This window comes from Callithrix jacchus, chromosome X (assembly GCF_049354715.1).
Source record: "Callithrix jacchus isolate 240 chromosome X, calJac240_pri, whole genome shotgun sequence".
Lineage (NCBI taxonomy): Eukaryota > Metazoa > Chordata > Mammalia > Primates > Cebidae > Callithrix > Callithrix jacchus.
Genome location: NC_133524.1, coordinates 72,652,180 through 72,663,730, shown reverse-complemented (window position 1 = coordinate 72,663,730; position 11,551 = coordinate 72,652,180). Strand labels below are relative to the sequence as shown.

The 11,551-nt window shown below is 42.5% G+C and overlaps 1 protein-coding gene across 1 annotated transcript in view; it reads left to right on the top strand.

Annotated features, from left to right (window-relative positions):
• The first annotated feature begins 241 nt into the window (after positions 1-241).
• Positions 242-11,551, top strand: part of NEXMIF (neurite extension and migration factor) — a 260,325-nt gene continuing 249,015 nt past the window's right edge. Inside the window, exon 1 of the mRNA XM_002763016.6 lies at positions 242-827. The gene's annotated coding sequence lies outside the window, so the exon portion shown is untranslated. The remainder of the gene's footprint in view (positions 828-11,551) is intronic.

Here is an 11,551-nt window from a genome sequence, read left to right as displayed (position 1 = left end):
AAGGCGTCCAGCAAGAACAGCCGTGTTGGAGGAAACAATGGCAGGGCAATAGCGATGGTGGCAGCAGAGGCAGCCCCACTCTGGGCACCTTTCTGAATGGGCAGAGACAGCTCTGAGAGAAGAGGGGACCAGGCAGTGCCTGCAGAGGCTCTGAGAAAAGCGGCAGAGGGAGGAGAAGAGGGAGGAGGAGGAGAAAGGAGGAGGAGTAGGAGGAGGAGGAGGTAAGGGGAGGAGGGGGGATGAAGCAGGGGAAGAACCTGGGAAGGAAAACCAGTAGCATCAGCAGCAGCAGCCGCCACCGCCGCCACAGCAGTAGCATTAGCGGCAGTAGCAGCATATAGCAATAGCTTTAACAGCTATAGCGACAGTAGCAGCCGCCCTCCTCTTTCCCTCTCGCGGACGGCTGCAGCCACCGCACAGAGCGGGCTCCAGGCGCCGAGCGTGCAGTCCGCTAACTAGGTAGCTCCAGCCGGGGCGAGAGGTAGTGCAGGCGAAGCAAGGACCCTTAGAGCAGCCAGGCAGCCGCAGAAGCTCTGAGTTTTAGGGCCAGAGCCTGACAGCTCTGACTCCATCTAGCGTGGCGGCGGCGGAGCCTGAGGGAGCGAGCGACGAGAGAGGCGCGTCCACCTGGCGGGCCCTGCGCATGGAGCTGAGGCAAAGGCGGCGGCGGCGGCGGCAGCAGTAGCAGTAGCAGCGGCGGTGGCGGCGAAGACAGCTCGAACAGCTGAGGCGACGGCGGCAGCCCAGCCTTGACTGCGACCGCGCTAGCTACAGCGCCTGCTGCCTGAGCCCGCCAGCGACGTGCGCCTCAGGAATCGGCCTGTGAGGTGAGTATGAGCGCTGCCATAAAGCCCCCTGGCCTTCTCGCAGGCTCCCAGGCTGGCTAGGGGTGGCGGCGGCAGGGGATGGAGCGAATTGGGGGAAGTCGAACAAGAAGAGAAGGAAGGGAAAACGGAAGAGAGGACGACTGTGTGCGAATGTGTGCGTCTATGTATGAGGTAGCGAGGCCGCCAGGGCGAGAGATCCCGGCTCGCGGTGACAGGCACTGCAATCTAGGAAAGGCCTCTGTGCTTGCGCCGTAGGAAGGGGACTGCGGGGGGAGGGGAAGCGAGCGGACCCGAGCCGCTGCGCTTATACGCACATAACCCGGCAAAGTGCCGCTTCCTTTCGGATTGGTGCAGGGTAGAGCCTGGCCAGGGAACAGGGCATGGGCATGGCACGCTTTGTCGAGAGCGGGAAAACCCATGCGGCGGCCGAGGCCGGGTGCTCAGACCAAAGCCGCAAAGGTGCGAAGCCGGGAGGCAGTGGTGACCACAGAGCGCCCCCAGGACACGGGCCACTCTGCCGAGGCTGCGGACAGGTTTAAGTTGCGGGCCAGACCGAGCCTCGCCCAACTCGTCACCTTTGCGGAAACTGGCTGGTGGCCCCTTCCCGCTCTCGGTGGCGGTCGAATTGACGCTTTCATGTGTGGCTTCTGGCGCTTCTCTCTGCCGCTCCCCGCAGCACACGTCGGCTCGCGTGTCGTACACCCTGCAGGGCGGGAAGGTAGTGAGCCGGCACCGGGAGCGGAGACCCGCTCTGGGAAAGTGTGGAAACCGCGCGCGGCTGAGTTGGCGCCGTTCCGCTGAGGAATTCAGTGATTTCAGCATGACTGCTTCTGTCTGTCTGATTCGTGAGGGACCGAATCACCCGCGCAAGGTTTTCTTTTTCGAAGTTAAAAAAAAAAAAAATTGGCATCCCCATTTCGACAACAGCACTCTTGATTTTTTGTTAAGCTTCTGATTGCATTTTGGAATAAGCGGTCTCATATTTTGCTTCTGGGTTTTGGCTCCCAGCATATTGTTGAATTCTGTGCACAGCACTACACTTAGCTATGTGGCCTTTTTCTAATGTTGCATTTTCTAGACTGTTATCTGAAAAGACATGATTTGTGTTGTAGGGCTGGCAGGGCTGTTTTTATAAAATGTCTAAAGCACTCTAATCCCGGGATTTGAATATATCCTTGGTTGTTTTTGGTGGAGGAGTTCCTGGAATATTTTGCTTGGCGAGAAAAGGTGCTATAATGTTCTCTGAACTCCTTACGACCATTTGTGTTTTGGGGGGTGGTGAATCTCCCTTACATCTTTTACGCTTGAGGTAACATATGAGCAAATGTTTTATTTACAGCAGTGACGTTCTTATGGCTGAGGAGAATGTACACTTATTGAAAAAATATTTTTAGAAGGGAACAAAAAAGTCCTAAGTAACTATCATTTTACATATTAACTGGGAAACCGGCTAATCAAATAAAACTGGCTGAGTGTCTGAAACTCTATCTCAGTGAAATATGTGGCTGTGAATATAATTAACCATCTGTCTAGTGAGCAATTTAAATTTGGGCTGGTACATTTTTATTACAGTGTCTAATTTCTGGAAGACGTACATTTTACCCAGCAGTAACAACAAAAACGTATTTGCTTACTAGGTCAAAAATTTACTTGGTGTGGTGATGGTATTTCCCTCTCTTCCTCGTGTGTTTCATAGTCCCCACACTGCTTAACCTAGGAGGTCAAAATGAGCCTCTTGTTTTTGCAAATAGCGTTTTTACAATAGAGGAACTGAAACCAGCCCTGGTGGCTACTGATTAGAAATTTTTGTTTTTTAGAAATACTTTCCAATATTTTAGCTCCCCACAAATCTAAATAGATTGCATGCATGCGAATTTAAAAATATAATTTTTGGTGCACATGTGTTCAAATGAGGTAGGGTAATTGAACAAAATTTTTAAGACTTGAAATTTCTCTATTTACTTTCTCTTATTCTGATGAGTTCTCTACCTGGCTCTCCCAACTGGCACCCCCCCCAAGCATAAACTCATACAAAAACACATCCTTTTGTCCTCTTAGCCAGTTTGTAAGGTTAACAGTGTTCAGATCTGTGATTTTAACAATATACTGATAAACTGCCTTTTTTTGTAAATCATAAGTGTAAAATACTATGACATAAAAAGACATTGTACATATATATAAAGTTTCCCCTATGGTGTGATTTTAGCAAGAAATTTATTACTAGGAAAAAAGAGGAATAGAGTTTGAATAGAGATGAAATGGCTCTGGAAAGATTAGATTTGAGCGACCTCCACCAAGTAACTATTGTTAACATAACATAATTTAAATGAACCATAGATTTATTGTGCAATAAGCTAGAGAAAGTCATTTAAAGGAAAATACTTTTAAAGCAAATATTTGCCTAAATAAGAGCTCTGATAAATTGGTAACAATTATGTAAGTACATGGCAGAATTTGACATATGTCAAGTCTGTTAAATAAATCAACCTGTTCAGTGAATAAAGTGAATAAATCTTTGATGCATCAGTGCTTTTTCACACACACACATGCACATGCACACGCGCACACACAAACTTATAACACCCTGTTGCCAAAGTCAAAAAACGGCAACACTGCCACTTTCTGTTTTACTTCAACCTGTCTCTTTTCCCTCTTTTTCTTTTTTCTGCAATCTTCTGATTACCTGTAAGCTACCCAGTGAGCAGAGAGAACTAAAGGTGTGGTGGTGTTGCCTGTGTTTAGGAGGTGGGAGAAAGATAAGAAAAGTGCTAAGTGCTGGAGCACTCAAAGATCTGCTCATGGATCCCTGACATGGTCACTATGGAGGTCCAGGTCTCACGGACCACCATGGTGTATTTGCATAGGAGGACTGGCCTATCCAAAGAAGCATTGTTTGCTGTTTCTCTTTTCCTAAATCCAGTTCTAGTAAATAATTTTTTTCTTCTGTAAGTCCATTAGTAAGGGGAGACAAAGAAATTCTATTTGGCATTTGACTGTTACATTACCTTTAAGCTTTTATCTGATGGCGCATATATTAAGTGTTCCTGGTAGGAGTAAGCAAAAGGAGAAAAGGGCCAAAGTGGGTGAAAGGGAAGGGGAATGGTTCACTAAAGAGTAGGTCATTTGGCTTCCTTTTCCCATCTTGAAGAGATTTTAGGTTTTCTTTTACTTCAGAGGATGTAAAAGAAAAGAAAAATAATTTAGGTTCTTTATGCCACTTCTCCAAGGCTTGTTGAAAACAATAAAAACACCTACTACGTACGCACAAAAATAAAAACAAAGAGCACCAAACGAGATTGATTACTTGGAGCTGCCTTTAAGTTCACACCATTTCTCTTGCCCAGAAAATTTCTTTTTAAGCAAAGATGAACATTTCTCTCTTCTCAAATGACAGTGACTCTGTTTGTAAGTACATCACAACCTTGGGAAATCTGGTGTGGGGTGTGGTCAACTGGGAAAGTGGAAGGTTCGGAGAAGCTGCCTTTGAGTGATGACAGGGCCTTTTATGGGAGAGCTACAGGTAGGCATGAGGACCTTCTTTGTCTCTGTTCCCTTCAGTCCCTCATTGCCTACAGTGATTCACAGGCCTCTGCTAGGGAATGTGCTCATTTTGGTCTTTATCTGTAGGTAAGTGCTGTGATCTGATTTCTTTCCCTATCATCTTCTCTGGTGGAAAAGCTGAAGTCTGCATGACCAACTATGAATACTATGCACACAATTATTACTTTTCCAAAGAGCACTTCTATATGTAACCTTATTTATCCCCAGTGTGATAATTTTGATATAAACAATTATCTACTGTTTTCTCTAGCACCCCCAAGTCCCATTAAAAATTTTTTCAGCTTCTCATCCTCAGTAGCCCATTTTAAGTGTTATACCATTAGCCTAAACAAGACGCTCCTCCTGATGTTTACTCTATAGGGATTTAGAGGTTTGAGGCCAAGATTAATTATACCTTGGGCCTGACTACTAAAGTAGTGCCAAGTCATCCTCCATCAAGAACAGGTGTAGAGATTCATTTTATTTGGGGGAAGTTAAAACATTTCCTCTATGGAGGACTATAAGTAGAGTGGCCATATGTTGTGGTTTATGCCTGTTGTCCCAGCATACTTATTTTACCCTTGAAAATGTCCCAGTTTGGAAAAGAATTTTGTATCACCTTACTATAAGCCACCTTCTAAAGAAACCATGCTTCTCAATTTGGGGAGGTGATTATATTTGCAAAACTTGAGTGGTTAATGAACTTTGGAGATGTTATAATCCCCTAACCCAGCTCAGCCTATCTTTTTCCTAGCTAAAAGATCTTTCTGGAGAAGACCCCCTGAAATGATTCAGGCTTTGGGCCCAACATAATTGGATTATTGACTACAAAGGCATCCCTCCAAAATGCCTGTGTGTATTTGCACATACACATGCACATAAAGAAGTAGTATCTGCATGTTGGAAAATGGCTGCTCTAACTTTCATGAAAGACTGTTAAGAGTTAATAAGTTTGAAGTTTATCAGGAGAAAGTTAAGTTTAGAAATAACATCCTGACCATGGTATTTGTAAGATACAAGGGCATAGCACCAAGAGAAGTGTTCGTTCTTTTCAGAATAGGTTTGAGAAGTGCACAGGCAACTTTCTGTTTCAGATAGTTTGCATGTGGTCTTGATTCTTGTGTATATAGTTTTTCAATTTGCCTTTTCCATAATAAACATGATGATCTTTTCAACTGCCTCCCAGTCCTCCCAGTATCCATGATTGGCTTTCATCGATCCAGGGCAGCAGTTAAAAGAAACTTTCGCCCACAGACCAAATCTGGCCTGCTATAGAAAAAGAATGCAGACAAGAAGAAAACATGGAACCATTTAGAGTTGCTTCTGCAAACATTTTTAAGCTTCCTCTTCTTAATTGAGCTTTACTTAGTTCAATGTTAGAATGAGTCCACATTTTGTGATTATATTTCAGCTCATATCAAGGGTTTGGAGATTGTCCAGAGCCTGGCAGAGTGGTAGAGGGTGACCCGAAAAGTGAAATCCACAAATGAATTTTTGTTTGAGTCAAAATGTCAATAGCTATTTTTTCTTTCCTGCCTTGGTGAGTAATCCAAATTTTGTTGTGCCACTAAATGCTTTATGCCTTCCTCCCCAATATTTACCGTGTTATTCCATGCATGCCTGTGATTACTTGAATAGGAATCTGCTTTGTCTTTAGTTACTAAATAACTGGAACACATTCTGAAGATGTGCTGTTTTACTAAGTAGGGGAGTAGAAAAAGTGGGCCATCACCATCTAGCCAATGGTCCCTAATCTTGGCACGAATCCCTGTGAAAATTCAATGAATGCCAAGGATGCTGTTTTCAGAAAAGTGCATATTTACATATACATTTTCAGGAAGCCCAACCATGCATTGTGAGTTTAAAGCCTCAGTACTAACCTTTCTCTAGTTGTTACAGAATTTTCGTTGTATGGCTGTCATGGTCGTGGTAGCTTGAAATGGAAGCCATGAAATGACTCTCTCAAAAAAGTATGTTATTGGCATATTTATGGTCCACAGCCCTCAGCTACTGTTACAAGCATTTTTCTGATTAGTCTTCGCAGGCATTTTTTTATTATGAAAAAGAGCCACTTAGCATTCACTTTTACATTACCATTCTCACCGGAAACAAGTCAAGACTAGTTTCCCAAATTATTGACTTGTCAACTCTCTAATTCTTCAAAATGCCTGTTCAGCTTCCACACCCCCCCACGCAAGTTCATCACAAATATACAAAATATATTCCATAAACGCTCACTCACATTTCATCTGCCCCTACCTCTCTCTCTTTCTTCTGTCTCTCTATTTCTCTTAGCCAAGGGTCTGGCAAATATGGGGAACTCTTTCTAGCACCAATCATTAGGTATAGTGATGGAGTCGGAGAGGGAGATGGGGACCCTTAAGACACATGAGCCTTTTGGAGTATTAACCATCTTGGAGAGAGTTAATGTATTTCATCCTGGATATCTAACATTATATATTAATGGCAAAGCTCCTTAAGATCTGCAAACACGAATATATACCACATCTGTACCTTGCAGTTTGGAGGGTAGTAATAGGTGGTGTATTAGTCTGTTCTCGTGCTGCTATAAATAAATTCCTGAAACTGCGTAATTTACAAAGAAAAGAGGTTTAATTGGCTCATGGTCCCACAGGCTGTACAGGAAGCATGGCTGGGGAGGCTTCAGGAAAATTTCAATTATGACAGAAGTGGAAGCAAGCATGTCTTACATGGCCAGAGCAGGAGGAAGAGAGCACAGGAGGAGGTACTACACACTTTTAAATAACCAAAGCTCATGAGAGCTCACTCACTACTATGAGAACAGCAAGGAGGAAATCTGCCCCCATGATCCAGTTACCTCCCACCAGGCCTGTCCTACAACATTGGGGACTACAGTTCGACATGGGATATGGGCAGGGACACAAATCCAAACCATATCAAGTGGTATTCAGATTCATGAATAAATGTTTATTTTTTCCTGTCTTGGTAGTTTAGACTATTGCAGAGCATGTGGGTTAATCTAACCCTAAGACTGGAGGGGTTCATTAATGATAATTGATAATTAAATTCAGCAAACAATTATTGAACATCTACTATGTGCTAAGCCCTGGGATACTGGGGACAGAGAAAAGAACAAAATGAGTTTTTCTGTCTTATAGGGAATTAGCTTTGCTCCTGGCTGGGTCTTTTTACCATCTGCATGAATTTACCCTACCGTTTTTCTAATTCAATGTATTCTTCTATCATTTCTATGTTCTACCCCTTGGTAGTCTGTTTCCTGTTGCTTATAATGGAATGCCTGAAACTGAGTAATTTATAAAGAAAAGAAATTTATTTCTTGTGGAGGCTGAAAAGTCCAAGGTAGAGGGGATGCATCTGGTGAGGGCCTTCTTGCTGGTGAATTATCTGTAGGGTCCTGAAGCAGCACCAGGACATCATATGGCAAGGGGGCTGAATATGCTACCTCAGGTCTCTCTTCCTCTTCTTATAAAGCCACCAGTCCCACTACCATGATAACCCATTTATCCATTAACCTATTAATCCATTCGCCTCTCAATACTACCACATCAGAGATTAAATTTCAAAATGAGTTTTGGAGGAGACAAATATTCAAACCATAGCAAAAAATACGTATAGATGTCCTGTTTTTCTGACACGGGGTTTCTTTGGCAAATAGATACCTCTAGCTGGGTTAAGACAAGATTTCCAGCCCCTATGGTGAAATGCTTCTGTTCTTATTCCTGAATTAGTGTAGTAGGCCCCATTTAATAGGGAATAATGTGATTGTTTCCCTGTGATTCTGAGGCAACATTTCTATCACTGCTATCATTGGTGAAGTGGAGTTGCAAATATCATTAGCCATGATGTATTGACTATTGCCTTAAAACTATAGTATGGAATTATTGATTCTGACTAATGAATTGAATGTACTCTGCAAAAACCCAGCTGTCCATCCTTGAGTGGGTTGGTTTTTAACCCCTATTTCGTAGCTTTATCAGTTTTCTACTATGGGTGCTGTAACAAATTTCCAAAATCTTAGTGGTTTAAAATAACAAATTTATAATTTTACAGTTTTGAAGGTCAGAGATTAAGTGTCTGAACTAGGCATTCGCCAGGCTATAATCAAGGTGTAGGCAGGGCTATCTTTTTTTCTGGAGGCTCTGGGTGTAGACTCCATTTCCTTGTTTCTCTGGCTTCTAGAGGCTGCTGGAATTTTTTGGCTCATGGCCCCATTCCATATTCAAAGCTAGTGATGGGGCATTGTTTCCTCACACTGCATTACTTCAATCTTGCTTCTGTCATTATATTTCCTTCTCTGACTCTTATACCACCCTCTTCTGCTTATAATGATCCCTATAATTATATTTGGTCTACCTGGATGGATAATCCGAGATAATCTTTCCATCCCAAGGTTTGTTGATTTGCAACCTTAATTCTATCTGCAACTTTTAATTCCTCTCGTGCCATTTAACCTAACGTATTCACAGGTTCTGGGAGTTGGATGTGGACATGTTTGGAAGGCTATTATTCTGCCTACCACAGTGACTTGATCTTTTTTGTTGTTACTTTTTATTTAGGAATAATGATAGATTCACAGAAAGTTGCAAGGACACTTTATCACATGTGTATATTTGTGTTTTTTTATTTACTTCTATTTTTATAGAAACTTGGTTTTACTGTGTTGACCAGGCTGGTCGTGAACACCTGGACTTAAGAAATTCTCCTGTTTGCCCTCACGAATTGCTTGGATTACTGGTGTGAGCGACTGTGACAGGCCAGCACATATGTATATTTGTGCAACCACCATCATAATCAAGATAAAATATTATTTCATCACTGCTAGAGATCTCTTTTGTGTTTTATAGTTTTTGTAGTCACATTCACCGCCACTCCTTTGCCATTTCAAACTCCTTGCAATCACCAATATATTTTCCATATCTAAAGTTTTATTATTTCAAGATTTTTATATAAATGGAATCATAGAGTATGTGACTTTGGGGGGTTGGCTTTTTTTCACTCAGCATAATTCCCTTGAGATCCATCCCAGTTGTTTTGTGCATAAATAATTCATTTCTTTTTACAGTATTCCCTGGTATGACTGTGTCAGTTTATTTAATCATTCAGCTGTTGGGAGAAATTTTGGTTGTCTCCATTTTTTGGTTATTACAAGTAAAGCTGCTATGAACATTAGAATACACATTTTTCCTCTTTCTTTCTTTTTTTTAGTGGAGGGCCATGGAGTGGGATGGAGACTCGCTCTGTTGCCCAGGCTGGAGTATAGTACTGCAATCTCGGCCCACTGCAATCTTCACCTCCCAGGTTTGAGCAATTCTCTCACCTCAGCTTCCCAAGTAGCTGGGACTAAAGGAGCATGACACCATGCCCAGCTAATTTTTCTAATTTTTGTATTGTTAGTAGAGTCGGGATTTTACCATGTTGGCCAGGCTGGTCTTAAACTCCTGACCTCAGGTGATCCACCTGCCTTAGTTTCTGATTACAGAGTTGGGATTACAGTGCTGGGATCATAGGCATGAGCTATTGCCCCCGGCCTAGCATTTTTGTGTGAATGTAAATTTTCATTTCTCTGGGAGGAGTTCCCAGGAGTTCAATTGCTGCATTCTATGGTAAGTGTATGCGTAGTAGTTTTTTAAACTAAAAACTAATATTGTAGTTTTTTTCAAAAACTGAAAATCTGTTTTCCAAAGTGTCTGTAAATACATAATTTATTATTTTTTTATTAATTTTTTATTGCATTTTAGGTTTTGGGGTACATGTGCAGAACATACACGACAGTTGCATAGGTACACACATGGCAGTGTGTTTTGCTTCCTTTCTCCACTTCACCCACATTTGGCATTTCTCCCCAGGCTATCCCTCCCCAGTTCCCCCTCCCGCTGCCCCTCCCCTTTTCCCCCCAATAGACCCCAGTGTTTAGTACTCCCCTCCCTCTGTCCATGTGTTCTCATTTTTCATCACCCGCCTATGAGTGAGAATATGCGGTATTTCATTTTCTGTTCTTGTGTCAGTTTGCTGAGAATGATGTTCTCCAGATTCATCCGTGTCCCTACAAAGGACACAAACTCATCATTTCTGATTGCTGCATAATATTCCAGGGTGCATATGTGCCACATTTTCCCAATCCAGTCTATCATCGATGGGCATTTTGGTTGATTCCAGGTCTTTGCTCTTGTAAACAGTGCTGCAAGGAACATTCGTGTGCATGTGTCCTTATAGTAGAACAATTTCTAGTCCTTTGGATATATACCCAGTAATGGGATTGCTGGGTCAAATGGAATTTCTATTTCTAAGGCCTTGAGGAATTGCCACACTGTCGTCCACAATGGTTGAAATAATTTACACTCCCATCAACAGTGTAAAAGTGTTCCTTTTTCTCCACATCCTCTCCAGCATCTGTTGTCTCCAGATTTTTTAATGATCGCCATTCTAACTGGCGTGAGATGGTATCTCAATGTGGTTTTGATTTGCATCTCTCTGATGACCAGTGATGATGAGCATTTTATCATATGATTGTTGGCGTCATATATGTCTTCTTTTGTAAAGTGTTTGTTCATATCCTTTGCCCAATTTTGAATGGGCTTGTTTGTTTTTTTCCTGTAAATCTGTTTGAGTTCTTTGTAAATTCTGGATATCAGCCCTTTGTCAGATGGGTAAACTGAAAAAGTTTTTTCCTATTCTGTTGGTTCTCGATTCACTCTAGTGACTGTTTCTTTTGCCATGCAGAAGCTGTGGAGTTTGATTAGGTCCCATTTGTCTATTTTGGCTTTTGTGGCCAATGCTTTTGGTGTTTTGTTCATGAAGTCCTTGCCTACTCCTATGTCCTGGATAGTTTTGCCTAGATTTCCTTCTAGGGTTTTTATCGTGCCAGGTCTTATGTTTAAGTCTTTAATCCATCTGGAGTTAATTTTTGTGTAAGGTGTCAGGAAGGGGTCCAGTTTCTGCTTTCTGCTCATGGCTAGACAGTTTTCCCAACACCATTTGTTACACAGGGAATCCTTTCCCCATTGCTTGTTTTTGTCAGGTTTGTCAAAGATTGTATGGTTGGTTGTAGATATGTTGTGTTGCCTCCGATGCCTCTGTTCTGTTCCATTGGTCTATATCTCTGTTTTGGTACCAGTACCATGCTGTTTTGATTACTGTGGCCTTGTAGTATACTTTGAAATCCGGTAGTGTGATGGCCCCCC